Source organism: Carettochelys insculpta, chromosome 1, assembly GCF_033958435.1.
Source record: "Carettochelys insculpta isolate YL-2023 chromosome 1, ASM3395843v1, whole genome shotgun sequence".
NCBI classification, from domain to species: Eukaryota; Metazoa; Chordata; order Testudines; family Carettochelyidae; genus Carettochelys; species Carettochelys insculpta.
Genome location: NC_134137.1, coordinates 56437384 through 56450030, shown reverse-complemented (window position 1 = coordinate 56450030; position 12647 = coordinate 56437384).

Here is a 12647-nt window from a genome sequence, read left to right as displayed (position 1 = left end):
ACATGTGCACAGTATTTTGAAAAGACCGGCCCTCTTTCGAAAGAACGAAGGGAGGGTCTACACGTGCCATGTGCTCTTTTGATATGAAATCGAAGGAATGCAGCCCAGACATTGAAAGCCGGATTCTGATCCCGTAGAAGGAAGAGCGCCCCGTCGAAAAACATCATCAAAAGAAGGCATATGTAGACGCTCCACGGCCCGCTCTTTCGAAAGAGGAGTCCTCCATGACGGCGCCCAGCTGGAGCACAGAAACGCTGTGTCCCACGGAGCGGAGCTCTATGACCCACACGCCTGGCCGCTCTTAAAGCTGCATGGACCTGGAGACCCCATGGCAGGAAGCTGAGAGCAGGCAAGCTGCAACAGCACAAGCTCCCAGCAGCACCCCGCTCAGCCGCTCCCGGCAACACCAAAGGCCACATGGCCAGCACCCAGCAGCCTCCTAAGCCCCAGGGTTCCCCCTCAGAGCCCCCACAGGGATCCCAGGAGCCTGTCCCAGAGAAAAAGAAAAAGGGCCCCTCCGGGACAGACCATGAACTCTGAGACCTCCTGGGCCTTTGGAAAGAAGAGGAGGTCCTCCAGGAGATGGGGGTCAAGCAGAGGAACGCTGCTGCCTTCGCCCGCCTGGCCTGGGGACTGACCAGCCAATGCCACCTGGAGTGGACTCCGGAGCAAGTCTGGAGCAAGGTCAGAGAGCTCTGGCAGGGCTATGCCCAGGTCCAGGACAAGGCCGGGCACTCAGGGGCAGGTCCCTCCACCTGCCCCTCTTATCGGGAGCAACACTCCATCCTGGGGCCCTGCAACAGCTCCCTGCCCCCAGTGGTCCTGGACACCTCAGCGGACCAGCCCGAGCCAGGGGAGCTGGAGGAGCCAGGACCAGCCAGCCGGAGCCAGGGGGCAGAGATCACCTGGGCCTGGTCCGGCAAGGAGGGTGACCTCATCATCGATGTCCCCTTGCAGTCGCCCTGCCGGGCCACGGAGAGTCCGGCACCCACAGAGATCTTCGAGTTTCCTACCGGTACATGCACAGTGGGGCCAGCACCCCAGCTGGCAGGACGGGGGTAGCACCCCTGCCAGTGGACCGGGCACAGGCCCAGAGGCCCAGGGTCAGACACCTTTGCTGGCCACAGCCCCAAACACACCCACTGCACCCACCTGCGCCACCCAGCACCCAGACCCGTGGACAGCTCCAAGGATCCAGTTGCCCAGTGGAACATCTGTGGGCCAGCCTACACCTGGGGATGGTTCCACGTGGCAGGGAAACCCTGTGCACACCTGATGCCATGTGGATGCCAGGCCCACCATGGCCAGGCCCCGGGGGGGGACAGAGTCACGGGGGAGACGGGGATGAGGTCCTGCTTGGGGACTGACATGCCATCCGTCTCCCCTTCCAGGTGCAGCAAGCGAGGCCCCACACAGCCCATCGAACTTGGTGGTTCTGAGAGCCCCCCGGAGGGGTCGGACAGGGGCCAGGCACCTCCAGCAGCAGCAACACTCCGGGCGCATGGCCAGAGGTCGCAGCGGTGCACAGGCAATGACCCTGCTGACCTCCACCAGGCAGAACTTATGGAGTGCCACCTCTGGCTGGAGGAGACCAACCTGGCATGGTGGAGAGAGGCCCGGGACTGGCTCAAGTCCCACCTGGAGGGTATCCACAGGACTCTGCAGGAGCACGTCAGCCATGTGGCATGGCTCCTGGCCCTCCACACACACACCCCAGCTGCCCAAACCCCTGAGCCCCCCACAGAGGTCCCCCCTGAAAAGTCATCCCCATGGTCCCATGTCTACCCCCATACCCCCCACAGAGTCCTCCACCCTACTCCACACCAATGCCCCCACTGCCATCCCACCATGCCCCTACCTTCCGGTGCTCCCTGCCCCGTACCAGCCCCGCTGTGGCACCCGCTCCCAGGGGAGAAGGGGATCCCTTGGCCAGCGGGGCTCTGGGCCCACAACCCCCATGCCTGAGTGACCCTCCCTGTTCAGTCCCCCCCCAGCCCCCCTCCCAGTTCAGGCACCCCGTCCCTCCTCCCAGTTCAGGCTTCTTTCCCACCCTCCTCCCAGTTTAGGCCCCCGCCCCACAACATACATGGATGTCTTCCCACCCCCATTGTAAATAGTTACACATTCACATACCACTGGTTTATGGTTAATGTTGATAAAGATTTTATTGTGCACCAGTGCCCATGTCCCATGGTCCCGTGAGGGGGGAGGCATGGGTGCGGTGGTGATGGTGGTGCATGTGGTGGGGGGGTGGATGTGTGGGGAGACAGTGAGGGGTGGACATTGAGGGGGGTCAGTGTGGCCCTGGGGCGAGGCTTACACAAAGGGCCTCCTGGATCCAGACACTGTCGCAGTTCGCCTGGCAGCTGGCAACAGCAGCCAGCTGCTCAAATTCCACGGTGGCCTCAGCCGCCCACCCCTGCATGTAGGTGTCCCCCTTACCCTCCACAATGTTGTGGAGGATGCAGCAGATGCCCACCACTTGTGGGACATTGTGCACCCCAACCTCAAGGCAGGCAAGGAGGCACCACCACCACCCCTTGAGACGCCCAAAGACATGCCGGGCCTGACTGAGGCGGGTGTTGAAGGCCTCCCGGCTGGGGTTGAGGTAGCCAGTATAGGGCTGCATCAGCCACGGCCATAGGGGGCATGCCTCCTCTGCAACGATGCATAGCAGCATGGTGGTGTCCCCAGCCAGCATCTCCCACTGGGGGATGAAGGTGCCAGCCTCCATACGCCCTTCCAGTTGATATAGTGGCCAGTTTTATATGGTGGGGCGTAGATGGGGATGTGCGTCCCATCCAGGGCACTGAAGCAGTTTGGGAACCCCAATGAGGAGAAACCCCTGATGATGGCGTTCAGGTCCCCGATGCAGATGACCCGATGCAGGAGCATGGTGTTTATGGCACAGACAACCTGCATGGGAGGGAGGCCGTGCACTCTCATGAGGGTGTGGCAGGGTATTCCCAGCCAGAATCGTCCTCGTCTGCCTCCCGGCCAGCACCCCCCCCAAGCCAGCAGCCCCCAGGGGGTCTCTGTGCCCATGGGCCCCCTTCCACCTCCCCGTGCAGGGGGTGTGCTCTGGTCCTAGCTTACCTCCATAAGCACTGCTCCAACGGTGGCCTTGCCCACCCCAAACTGGTGCCCTACTGAGCGGTAGAAGTCTGGGGTGGCCAGTTTCCATATTGCTATGGCGACCCGCTTCTCAAGGGGGAGTGCAGGCTGCATGGTGGTGTCCTGATGCCTCAGTGCAGGTGCCAGCCAGTGACACAGCTCCCGGAAGGTGCTCAAGCTCATGAAGGAGTTCCAGAGCTATGTGGTATCATCCCATTGCCCCAGCACCAGTCGCTCCCACCTGTCCATTCTGCTGGGGTGGCTCCACAGGCGCTGGGGTGCCTGGGGGTGGGGCGCAGCCTGGGGGGGTTGTCCATGTCCTCGGGGGGGCCGTTCTGTCTCCCAAGGAGGAGGGGGTGTCTGCATCCAGTGCCAGGAGCAGGGTGTCATCGGCCATGGTGCTGCTGCACTGGGGCCTGCGTCACTGCTGGCAGCTTGGCGGGCCTCAGCTAGTGCAGGGCAGGGAACTGGAGAGGGGCCCTTTAAGGCACCGGCTGGCTGCGGCCCTGGAAGGGCTTGGCAGCCATGTGACCCTGTCTGTGGCATATCCGCCTCCTTTCTTTCAAAATTGCGGTTGGACATGTGTAGACGCTCCCTTTCAAAATAATGGGACGGGTCATCGAAAGAGGGTCGGAACTGTGATCTACCTTTGCCATGAGGTCATATGTTTTGAAAGCCGGTATGTCGATTTCCAGCTTTTGATTTTGCCCTTTTGATGGTGGGCTCCCATGTAGGCACAGCCTTAGTGATTAAGGAGAAAATAAAACAGCATCTACTAGGGAAAACATACCTTTAAACTAGCAAATCTAGATAACTTGTACCCAGAATAATTGTATGAAGAGACCTCTGGCCTTCTGATGTTAATTTTTAGTATATCTTGGAATACTGGGAAAGTACTAATTTCATCGGTATTCAAAAAGAAAAGTGAGATGACTAGGTAAGTACGGGCTGGTTAAATTGACATTAATCCCAGGCAGAACAAAGTACAAACTTGTAGATGATTAATAAAGAATGAAGGGATATAAGTAATGGCCGTCAGCATGGTTGTATAGAAAACAGATGTGTCAAACAAACGGGATTTCATTTGTTTTGTGAGATGACAATCTTGATTGATAACGGTGACTGCACAGATGGAATATACTTAAATTATTGTAAGGCATTTGACTCTTCAACATTCTCATTGAAAATTCTCCTCACGTGGAAGCCTGTCCATACTTCTGGTAATTTTCATTGCTATCTCTGCACCTTTTCCAATTCTAATATATCTGTTTTGAGATGAGGTGACCAGAACTGCCCACAGTATTCAAGTTGTCGGTGTTTTGTGTGTATATATATATATATATAGGGGCAATATGAGTTTTATGCTTCATTATTTGTTCCTTTCCAAATGGTTCCTAACATTCTGTTAGCTTTTTTTTGCTGCTGTTCATTAAATGAATGTTTTAAAAGGAATAGCCACGATGACTCTGATATCTCTTGAGTGGTAACAACTAATTTAGATGTTGTAACTTTATATGTAAAATTGGGATTATTTTTCCAATGAGCAGTACTTTGCACTTACCATCGTTAAATTCCATCTGCTATTTTATCAACCAGTCATCCAGCTTTTTGAGATCCCTTTGTAATTTTTGACAGTTGCAACTAGATGTCTTTCTGGGAGATATGTACTAGTCGAACAAGTCATTGAGCTTTTTAAGGGGGTAACTTGTAACATTTAATGGTCTTAATATACAGGTGGTCACACTAGTTGATCTCATGGTCCTCCCCAGCCTTAACATTTTTGAATGTGTGAGTTGCTATCTGAGAATTTATTGAGCATTTAATATAAACCTATTTCACTCAGAACACAATAGAACTGACAAGGAATCTGTCTCCCCAAGCTTCCATCCACTCCTTAATAGTTTCCTGCCTATTGTACCATGGTCCCTCATACATACCTTTTGACAACTGAATTAGGCCCTCCCATTCCTATGAGGAGGAAAAGCCTCTTCCAGTACTCCTTAGTACCAGTGGGGCCAACAGCCACCACATGCCCCCATGGCAAAGTGTGGGAAGGGCCAAACTCTGCACCCCAGAGGGAGCAGGGCTTCAGGCAGAAGGGGTGGGGCCAGGAGAAGCCACCCTCAGTGCTGGACTGCAGTTCTGCTCCCCCGCCCTCCAGGCCTGTGGAATGGCCAGTGCTGCATTCCAGCACTCCAGCAATGATTCAGAGGAGAACTGGGGCTCCCACCGCAGCTGCTGCCACAGTGGCAGCAGGCAGGAGTCTGAACCCCTTAATCACTGGTCCCCCTGTTGGTGGGCCTGTGCAGTTTTCCAGGTGCTGCCATCTTTCAACCTTCTTCACTCTCCACCCTCTCTCCCAGAAGTCACAAGGGTCTTGTTCTCAGACACTCAGAAGCAAGAAAAAGATTGTTTCTAAAGCTAGAGGCAATATTTCCCTGCTTCTGATTAGCCACTAACAGTGAGACACACAGCGAGAGGAAGGAACTGTTGCTACTTCAGAAGAGTTTCCCTGTTGTCAAGCTACCCAAGCCTTTTTATATCCATGCAAACTAGACAATCATTTCTGTTTGTCTGCAGCATTCAGGTCAGCATTGTGACCTGTGCAAGTTAATAGAAAACAAACAAAAATCCATCACAGAATTAATGGTGTTAAAGCTAATAGTTCAGAACTTGGTTTCACTTACTGTGCTGATGCTTTCATTTTCATGTGTATTGTGAAACTTTTTTGAATTTATTCTTATATCTGCTTAGCACCATGAAAGTGGAGCATGAAGCTTTTCACCTCTGTGTTATTAGTTCAAATCCACCCCTGTCTGTAGCCCACAACCACCATCATCAGATTGTTTTCATGGACTTTGTGAATTTAGTTGGTGATGATCTCCGTTCAGTGTGCAGTGGTAACTACATCAATGACTGGACTGCACTCCTGGAGTACAAACGCTCACCGAGCCAGAGTGCCCAACAAGCACTTAGAGCGGCCAGAAGAACAGTACAGCAGACAGCCAGGCGCTGTGCCAACAACCACTGGCTCCAGCTATGCAGCCGCATCCAGACCTGTGCTGACTTTGGTAATCTCAGAGGAATGTACGAGGGTATGAAGAAGGCATTAGGACCCACCCAGAACAAGATGGCACCTCTGAAATCTGGTGAAGTCATCGCTGACAAAGCCAAACAGATGGACCGCTGGGTTGAGCACTACTACAAGCTCTACTCACGCGAGAACATTGTGGTTGACGCAGCCCTCAATGTCGTCAAGCTCCTACCAGTAATGGACGAACTGGATCAAGAACCGACTGTGGATGAACTGAAGAGAGCCATCGACAGCACTGCAGCAGGAAAGGCCCCTGGTCAGGATGGTATACCACCAGAGGTAATCATGTGTGCCGCGGACACACTCCTGGAACCCCTACATGAGCTACTGTGCCTGTGCTGGAAAGAGGGTGAGGTTCCACAGGATATGCGCAACGCTAACATTGTAACAGTGTATAAGAACAAAGGAGACAGAAGCGACTGCAACAACTACCGTGGAATCTCCCTCCTAAGCGTCACTGGTAAACTGTTTGCTCGCGTCATCCTTGGCAGACTCCAGAAGATTGCTGAGAGGGTGTACCCTGAATCGCAGTGCGGATTCCGCACAGAGAGGTCTACCATTGACATGGTCTTCTCTCTAAGGCAGTTGCAGGAGAAGTGCAGGGAGCAGAGGAAGCCACTCTACATAGCCTTCATCGACCTGACCAAGGCCTTTGACTTGGTCAGCAGGGATGGTCTGTTCAAACTGCTCCACAAGATAGGCTGTCCTCCATGGTTACTCAAGATGATCCAGTCGTTCCACGAAGGCATGAGAGGAACCATCCAATATGACGGCGCATTATCCGATGCTTTCAGAATCAGGAGTGGTGTCAAACAAGGATGCGTGCTTGCTCTGACATTGTTCGGGATCTTCTTCGCACTCCTCCTGAAGCATGCCTTTGGATCTTCAACAGAGGGCATCTTGCTGCACACAAGGGCTACGTCTACACGTGCACCCAACTTCGAAATAGCTTATTTCGATGTTGCGACATCGAAATAGGCTATTTCGATGAATAACGTCTACACGTCCTCCAGGGCTGGCAACGTCGATGTTCAACTTCGACGTTGCTCAGCCCAACATCGAAATAGGCACAGCGAGGGAACGTCTACACGCCAAAGTAGCACACATCGAAATAAGGGAGCCAGGCACAGCTGCAGACAGGGTCACGGGGCGGACTCAACAGCAAGTCGCTCCCTTAAAGGGCCCCTCCCAGACACACTTTCATTAAACAGTGCAAGATACACAGAGCCAACTAGTTGCAGACCCTGTATATGCAGCACGGACCCCCAGCTGCAGCAGCAGCAGCCAGAAGCCCTGGGCTAAGGGCTGCTGCCCACGGTGACCACAGAGCCCCGCAAGGGCTGGAGAGAGAGTATCTCTCAACCCCCCAGCTGATGGCCGCCATGGAGGACCCCGCTATTTCGATGTTGCGGGACGCGGATCGTCTACACGTCCCTACTTCGATGTTGAACGTCGAAGTAGGGCGCTATTCCCATCCGCTCATGGGGTTAGCGACTTCGACGTCTCACTGCCTAACGTCGATTTCAACTTCGAAATAGCGCCCAACACGTGTAGACGTGACGGGCGCTATTTCGAAGTTACTGCCGCTACTTCGAAGTAGCGTGCACGTGTAGACGCAGCCAAGATCTGATGGGAAACTGTTTAATCTTGCAAGGCTGAAAGCTAAGTCTAAGGTGCGAGAAGTCCTCATCAGAGACATGCTGTTTGCAGACGATGCTGCTGTAGTGTCTCACACAGAAGACCAGCTTCAAAAACTGCTGGATCAGTTCTCCAAAGCGTGCAAGGACTTTGGGCTTACCATCAGCCTAAAGAAGACAAACGTACTCGGTCAGGATGTTGCTGAATCCCCATCAATCAGCATTGACAACTATACGTTAGAGGTCGTCCACGAGTTTGTTTACCTCGGGTCCACCATCACTGATACCCTGTCATTGGACACTGAGCTAAATAGGAGGATCGGAAAAGCGGCCACAACTCTGTCCAGACTCAGCAAGAGAATGTGGAATAACAACAAGCTGTACACTCACACCAAAATGCAAGTCTACAGAGCCTGCATCCTCAGCACCCTCCTTTATGGCAGCGAGACTTGGACCCTGTATGCCCGCGAGGAAAAGAGGCTGAACGTCTTCCACTTGCGCTGCCTCAGGCGCATCCTTGGAATATTACAGAAGGACAGAGTGACCAACACCGCCATCCTCGAGCAAGCTGGAATCCCAACCGGGCACACCCTCCTCAGGCAGCGTCAGCTCCCCTGGCTTGGCCACGTCCACAGGATGAATGATGGAAGGATTCCAAAAGACATCCTGTATGGTGAGCTAGCCTCTGGCAAAAGACCTCCCGGACACCCCCAGTTGTGCTACAAAGATGTCTGCAAGAGAGACCTCAGAAAGGTAGACATTGAGCTGGACAACTGGGAAGAACTAGCAGACAACCGCAGCAGATGGAGGCAGGGGTTACACAAGGGCCTTCAGAAGGGCGAGATGAGGATCAGACAGCTAGCAGAGGAGAAGCGAGCGCACAGAAAGCACACTAAGGACTTGCCAGACGCCCACCACATCTGCAAGAGATGCAGCAAGGACTGTCACTCTCGTGTGGGTCTTCATAGTCACAGTAGACGCTGTAAATGAAATCCTCAATTGAAACTGTAAAGGGCGCGATCCATAGTCTATGCACACTGAAGGATGCCTACTACTACTATGGTAACTACATCACATTTGCCAGTTTTTATTAATCTCCGCGGGTCTTGAGGAATGACTATTTTGGCATAATTCAGCATGAATAGTGCCAGGACATGCTGCCTATATGGCCCACTAGTCGGATTCAAATCTGACCAAAAGGGATTAGCTTTAGATTGAGGGCACAGCCCTGAGAGATGCTGAGTGGCTTGGCCTTTCAGTCACTTCTTTGATTGATTGTACTGAAATTTTCAAAACAGAAGAAACTTTCTCAAATGCGTATGGTACTGGACACAGTAAATGACCAAACAATGAGCTAGATTGACTGTAGATGTGACTTGATAGAGTAATTCTAATTTTCTTACAGTATGTGTATTAAAGGTAGTTTTGTCTTCTTCTGAGGTATATGGCACTGGTCATTGCCTGAGTTAGGCTATAGGACTAGATCAACTAAAGGTCTGATGAGATGCAAGTTATTATATACCTGTCAGAAGATTATCCCTACTTAATTACAGCATATGTCATACTATAATACATTTCCATTATATTTTAATGCTTCATCCTGACTTTCTCAAGGGATTTATAATCTATTTGCATACCCATTTCTGTATTTCGTGTGCTGGACTCTAAATGTCCAGTTACTGCTCCTTAATACCATATTCAATAAAATTTACAGACTGATTGCCCCATCTCTTTTTGTACAGTAGAGTTACATATATATTGATCTTAAAAATAAATCTAACACTCAACCTAGTCCTCAGATTAGATGGTTTACTAAGTCACCCAGAAACACCATAGGTGGGCTCATGAGAAATTCTTAGGGTAGAAATAGTAGAAAACATTAAAGACCTGAGCAAGGAAAAGATGAAATATTCCATCCCCATCAATGCCTATTACAGGTGTACTAAGAGTAACAATTGTTCATTATATTTGATGCTACTGGAATTTCTAAATAGCTCTTGCAAAGTCAAATTGCCTGAGCCTGAATTGCTACATTCTTTACTTTTATATTAAAGATTCTGGGGTCCTGAATTTTGGAGGTTTAGGCTGTTTGTCTTCTGTTTTTGTTTTGGCTGATAGGTGCTTCGTGTATTTTAAAAATTGTTCAATGAACTGCAGCAAAGCAGGTAAAAAATGAGGCTCTGATTCCTCTTATATCAGCGTAAATCAGGTAACATTGAAATTAACATCCACTGATCTCAGTGGAAATACACGGGTGTAATACTACTTTAAATGAGAGGAGAATCAAGCCCAGAGAGAGCCCATTAAACAACTAGAAAAAATGAACCCTTTGTCCACTGTAACACAACACCATTTTACAGATACCCAGAACAAGGAACAATCCTACAAAGTGCTAATCATTTCCTGTGAGCTGAGCATTTGTGACCCTCGAAGACCATGGGCCATCAGGGCACTCAGAATCTGTGGAGGGTGCTCTGCACTTCACAAGAAGTTCTCAGCACCAGGCAGGATTGGGCCTAAGTGAATGCAGGAAAGTATTTATTTGTATGTGTTGCTACATCAGTGACAGAGACCCTAACCCTCCAAAGATGCTGAGTGTCCTGATTGTCCGTGGTCTTCGAGGGTCACAAATGCTCAGCTCACAGGAAATGACACAAACTGTAGTTAAACATTGCTCTGGCCCATTGGTGCCCAGAACTAGCCCAGAATTAGACCAGCAGAGAGGCAGCACATCAGGGTGTAGGTTTATTGGATGGTCTGTGCAGATAAATGAGCACAGTGACATAGCATTGGCTGCACCCAGCGGACATTCTTCTTAGGAAAGAAATCCACCACATTTGCGGTATAATTAAATCCATTGATACTGAAATGCTACCGCCAACAGTGATGGAGTTCTTAAAAGGGGAATAAAAGAGGAAGCTGGATCAATTATGGCTCCTAAGCCTGGGCAGTTAGCTATTAATTTATGCTCAGAAACATTATGGTTTTAACCATTATTAACTTTCATTTGTGTGTGTTATTGTATGTAATGCAGTTGTGGCTATCCCTATTTTTATATTAACCCTGTTGAACTCTTAGTCCATGAGATCTTGTAGTAGTAAGTTCTATGCATTACCTATGCCCTATGTTAAAAAGCAATTCCTTTTGTCAGTTTTAAATGTGTGAGTGAAAACTAAAACCATGTATTATGGGACTTTTCCTGCTTCTACTGAAACTAATGGGAGCTTTGCAGTTGACGCAAGCAAGAGTGGGATCCAAACTTTCATGTGCCTAGCCATTTTTGCAGACCAAATTCTACCCTGCTTCCTTGTAAAGACTTTGAAAAGAGGGCGATGTTACTTATTTAAATATATGTTCCAGCATATTCCACTCTCTGTGAATTTTAATATTGCCAAAGACACATAATTTCTCCACTAATGCATCTCTTATGAATGAAGTCAGGTTTCTCATGACAGATATAATATTGAGTTTTTCTAGGTATTAATTTGTTTGACCAACCAAGGATTTTGCATTATAATTAAAAAATGCCTGAGTTGGGCTGGCAATACAGCCAGGGATAATTTTTGTTTGTTTATATTACAGCTATAAACACAGCATGCTCAAGATGTGTTTTGGAACAGAGAAAATCTGACATTAGCAATTGTTTACAAATGTGTTACCAGAACCAAGGATAGAAACAAAGCAATGCCCCAGACATTACCTACCTCTGTCATAACAGATCCTGAGGGAGGTACTGGCAAGGCTACTAGTTCTCAATCACCTTGGCAGAATGGAGAAGAAGCAGTTACCAGTGACAGGGAGCTCAGTGGCTTCTGACAATATGCAAAATGTATCTGTGAATGCATGGTACCGTTAAAGAAGCGTAAGTAGCCTGTTGCCAAAGGGAAAACTGTAACTCGCTAATTGCCAGTTATGTACTCAGTCAATAATAAAGGTCTAAACAAATGACGTAATGGAATTCTGCGCTTGATAAATGTAATCTGAAATAGAAAATTACTGAGGACAATGTTTGAGGCATTCGTATTGACAGATATTTTGTTTTGCTGTTTCTACACTAGTTTGAGCACAATTCACTGTTAGTACCTTGGCACTTGGATTGACATGCATATTGAACTGCATGTGTCTGGTGCTGTATCTGTCATGCTGGGCACTGAACTTTGATCCCTTTGCTATGAAATAAGAGAGTGGTGAAATAGAAGCATTGCTTCCACAAGTTATTAAGGGCCCTTCTAGCTCCCATGGATAGAAAGAGGAAGGACAGCACAGAAGCTCCCTAAGTATTGATTTTAATCAGCTTTTCAGTATACTGGATGTTGAACTGTGCTTCTGGATTTTAGGTTCTGAAATGAACTCCAAAGGACTTAGGACCTGATCCAAAAATCACTGTATTCAGTGGGATTTTTCCATTGGCTACCTTGAATTCCAAAAGAGGCCCTTATTACTGAACTACTGAAGCCTTCTAATTTTTTCGTAGGCTTCCAGTGTGCTCCAAAAAGAAGGAAGATCCAAAATTAGTTTTACCCACAACTTTTTTAACAAACAAAAAGATACTATGGGTTGAACCTCTGTAGTCCGGCAACCTTGGGACCTGACCACTACTCAACAAGAGAATTGGCCTGACCACAGGAGGTTAATATTATCTAGCAGCATTACCAGCACTGCTTACTGGGCTTTTAGAAAACATTCGGGGTAAATTACAGCTAAATAACAGCACAGAACACTGAGAGCCAGGACTGGTGGTCATAAACAAACTTTATGGGACCACAAGAAACTTGGCCACACCCATGATAAGTGGTCATCCA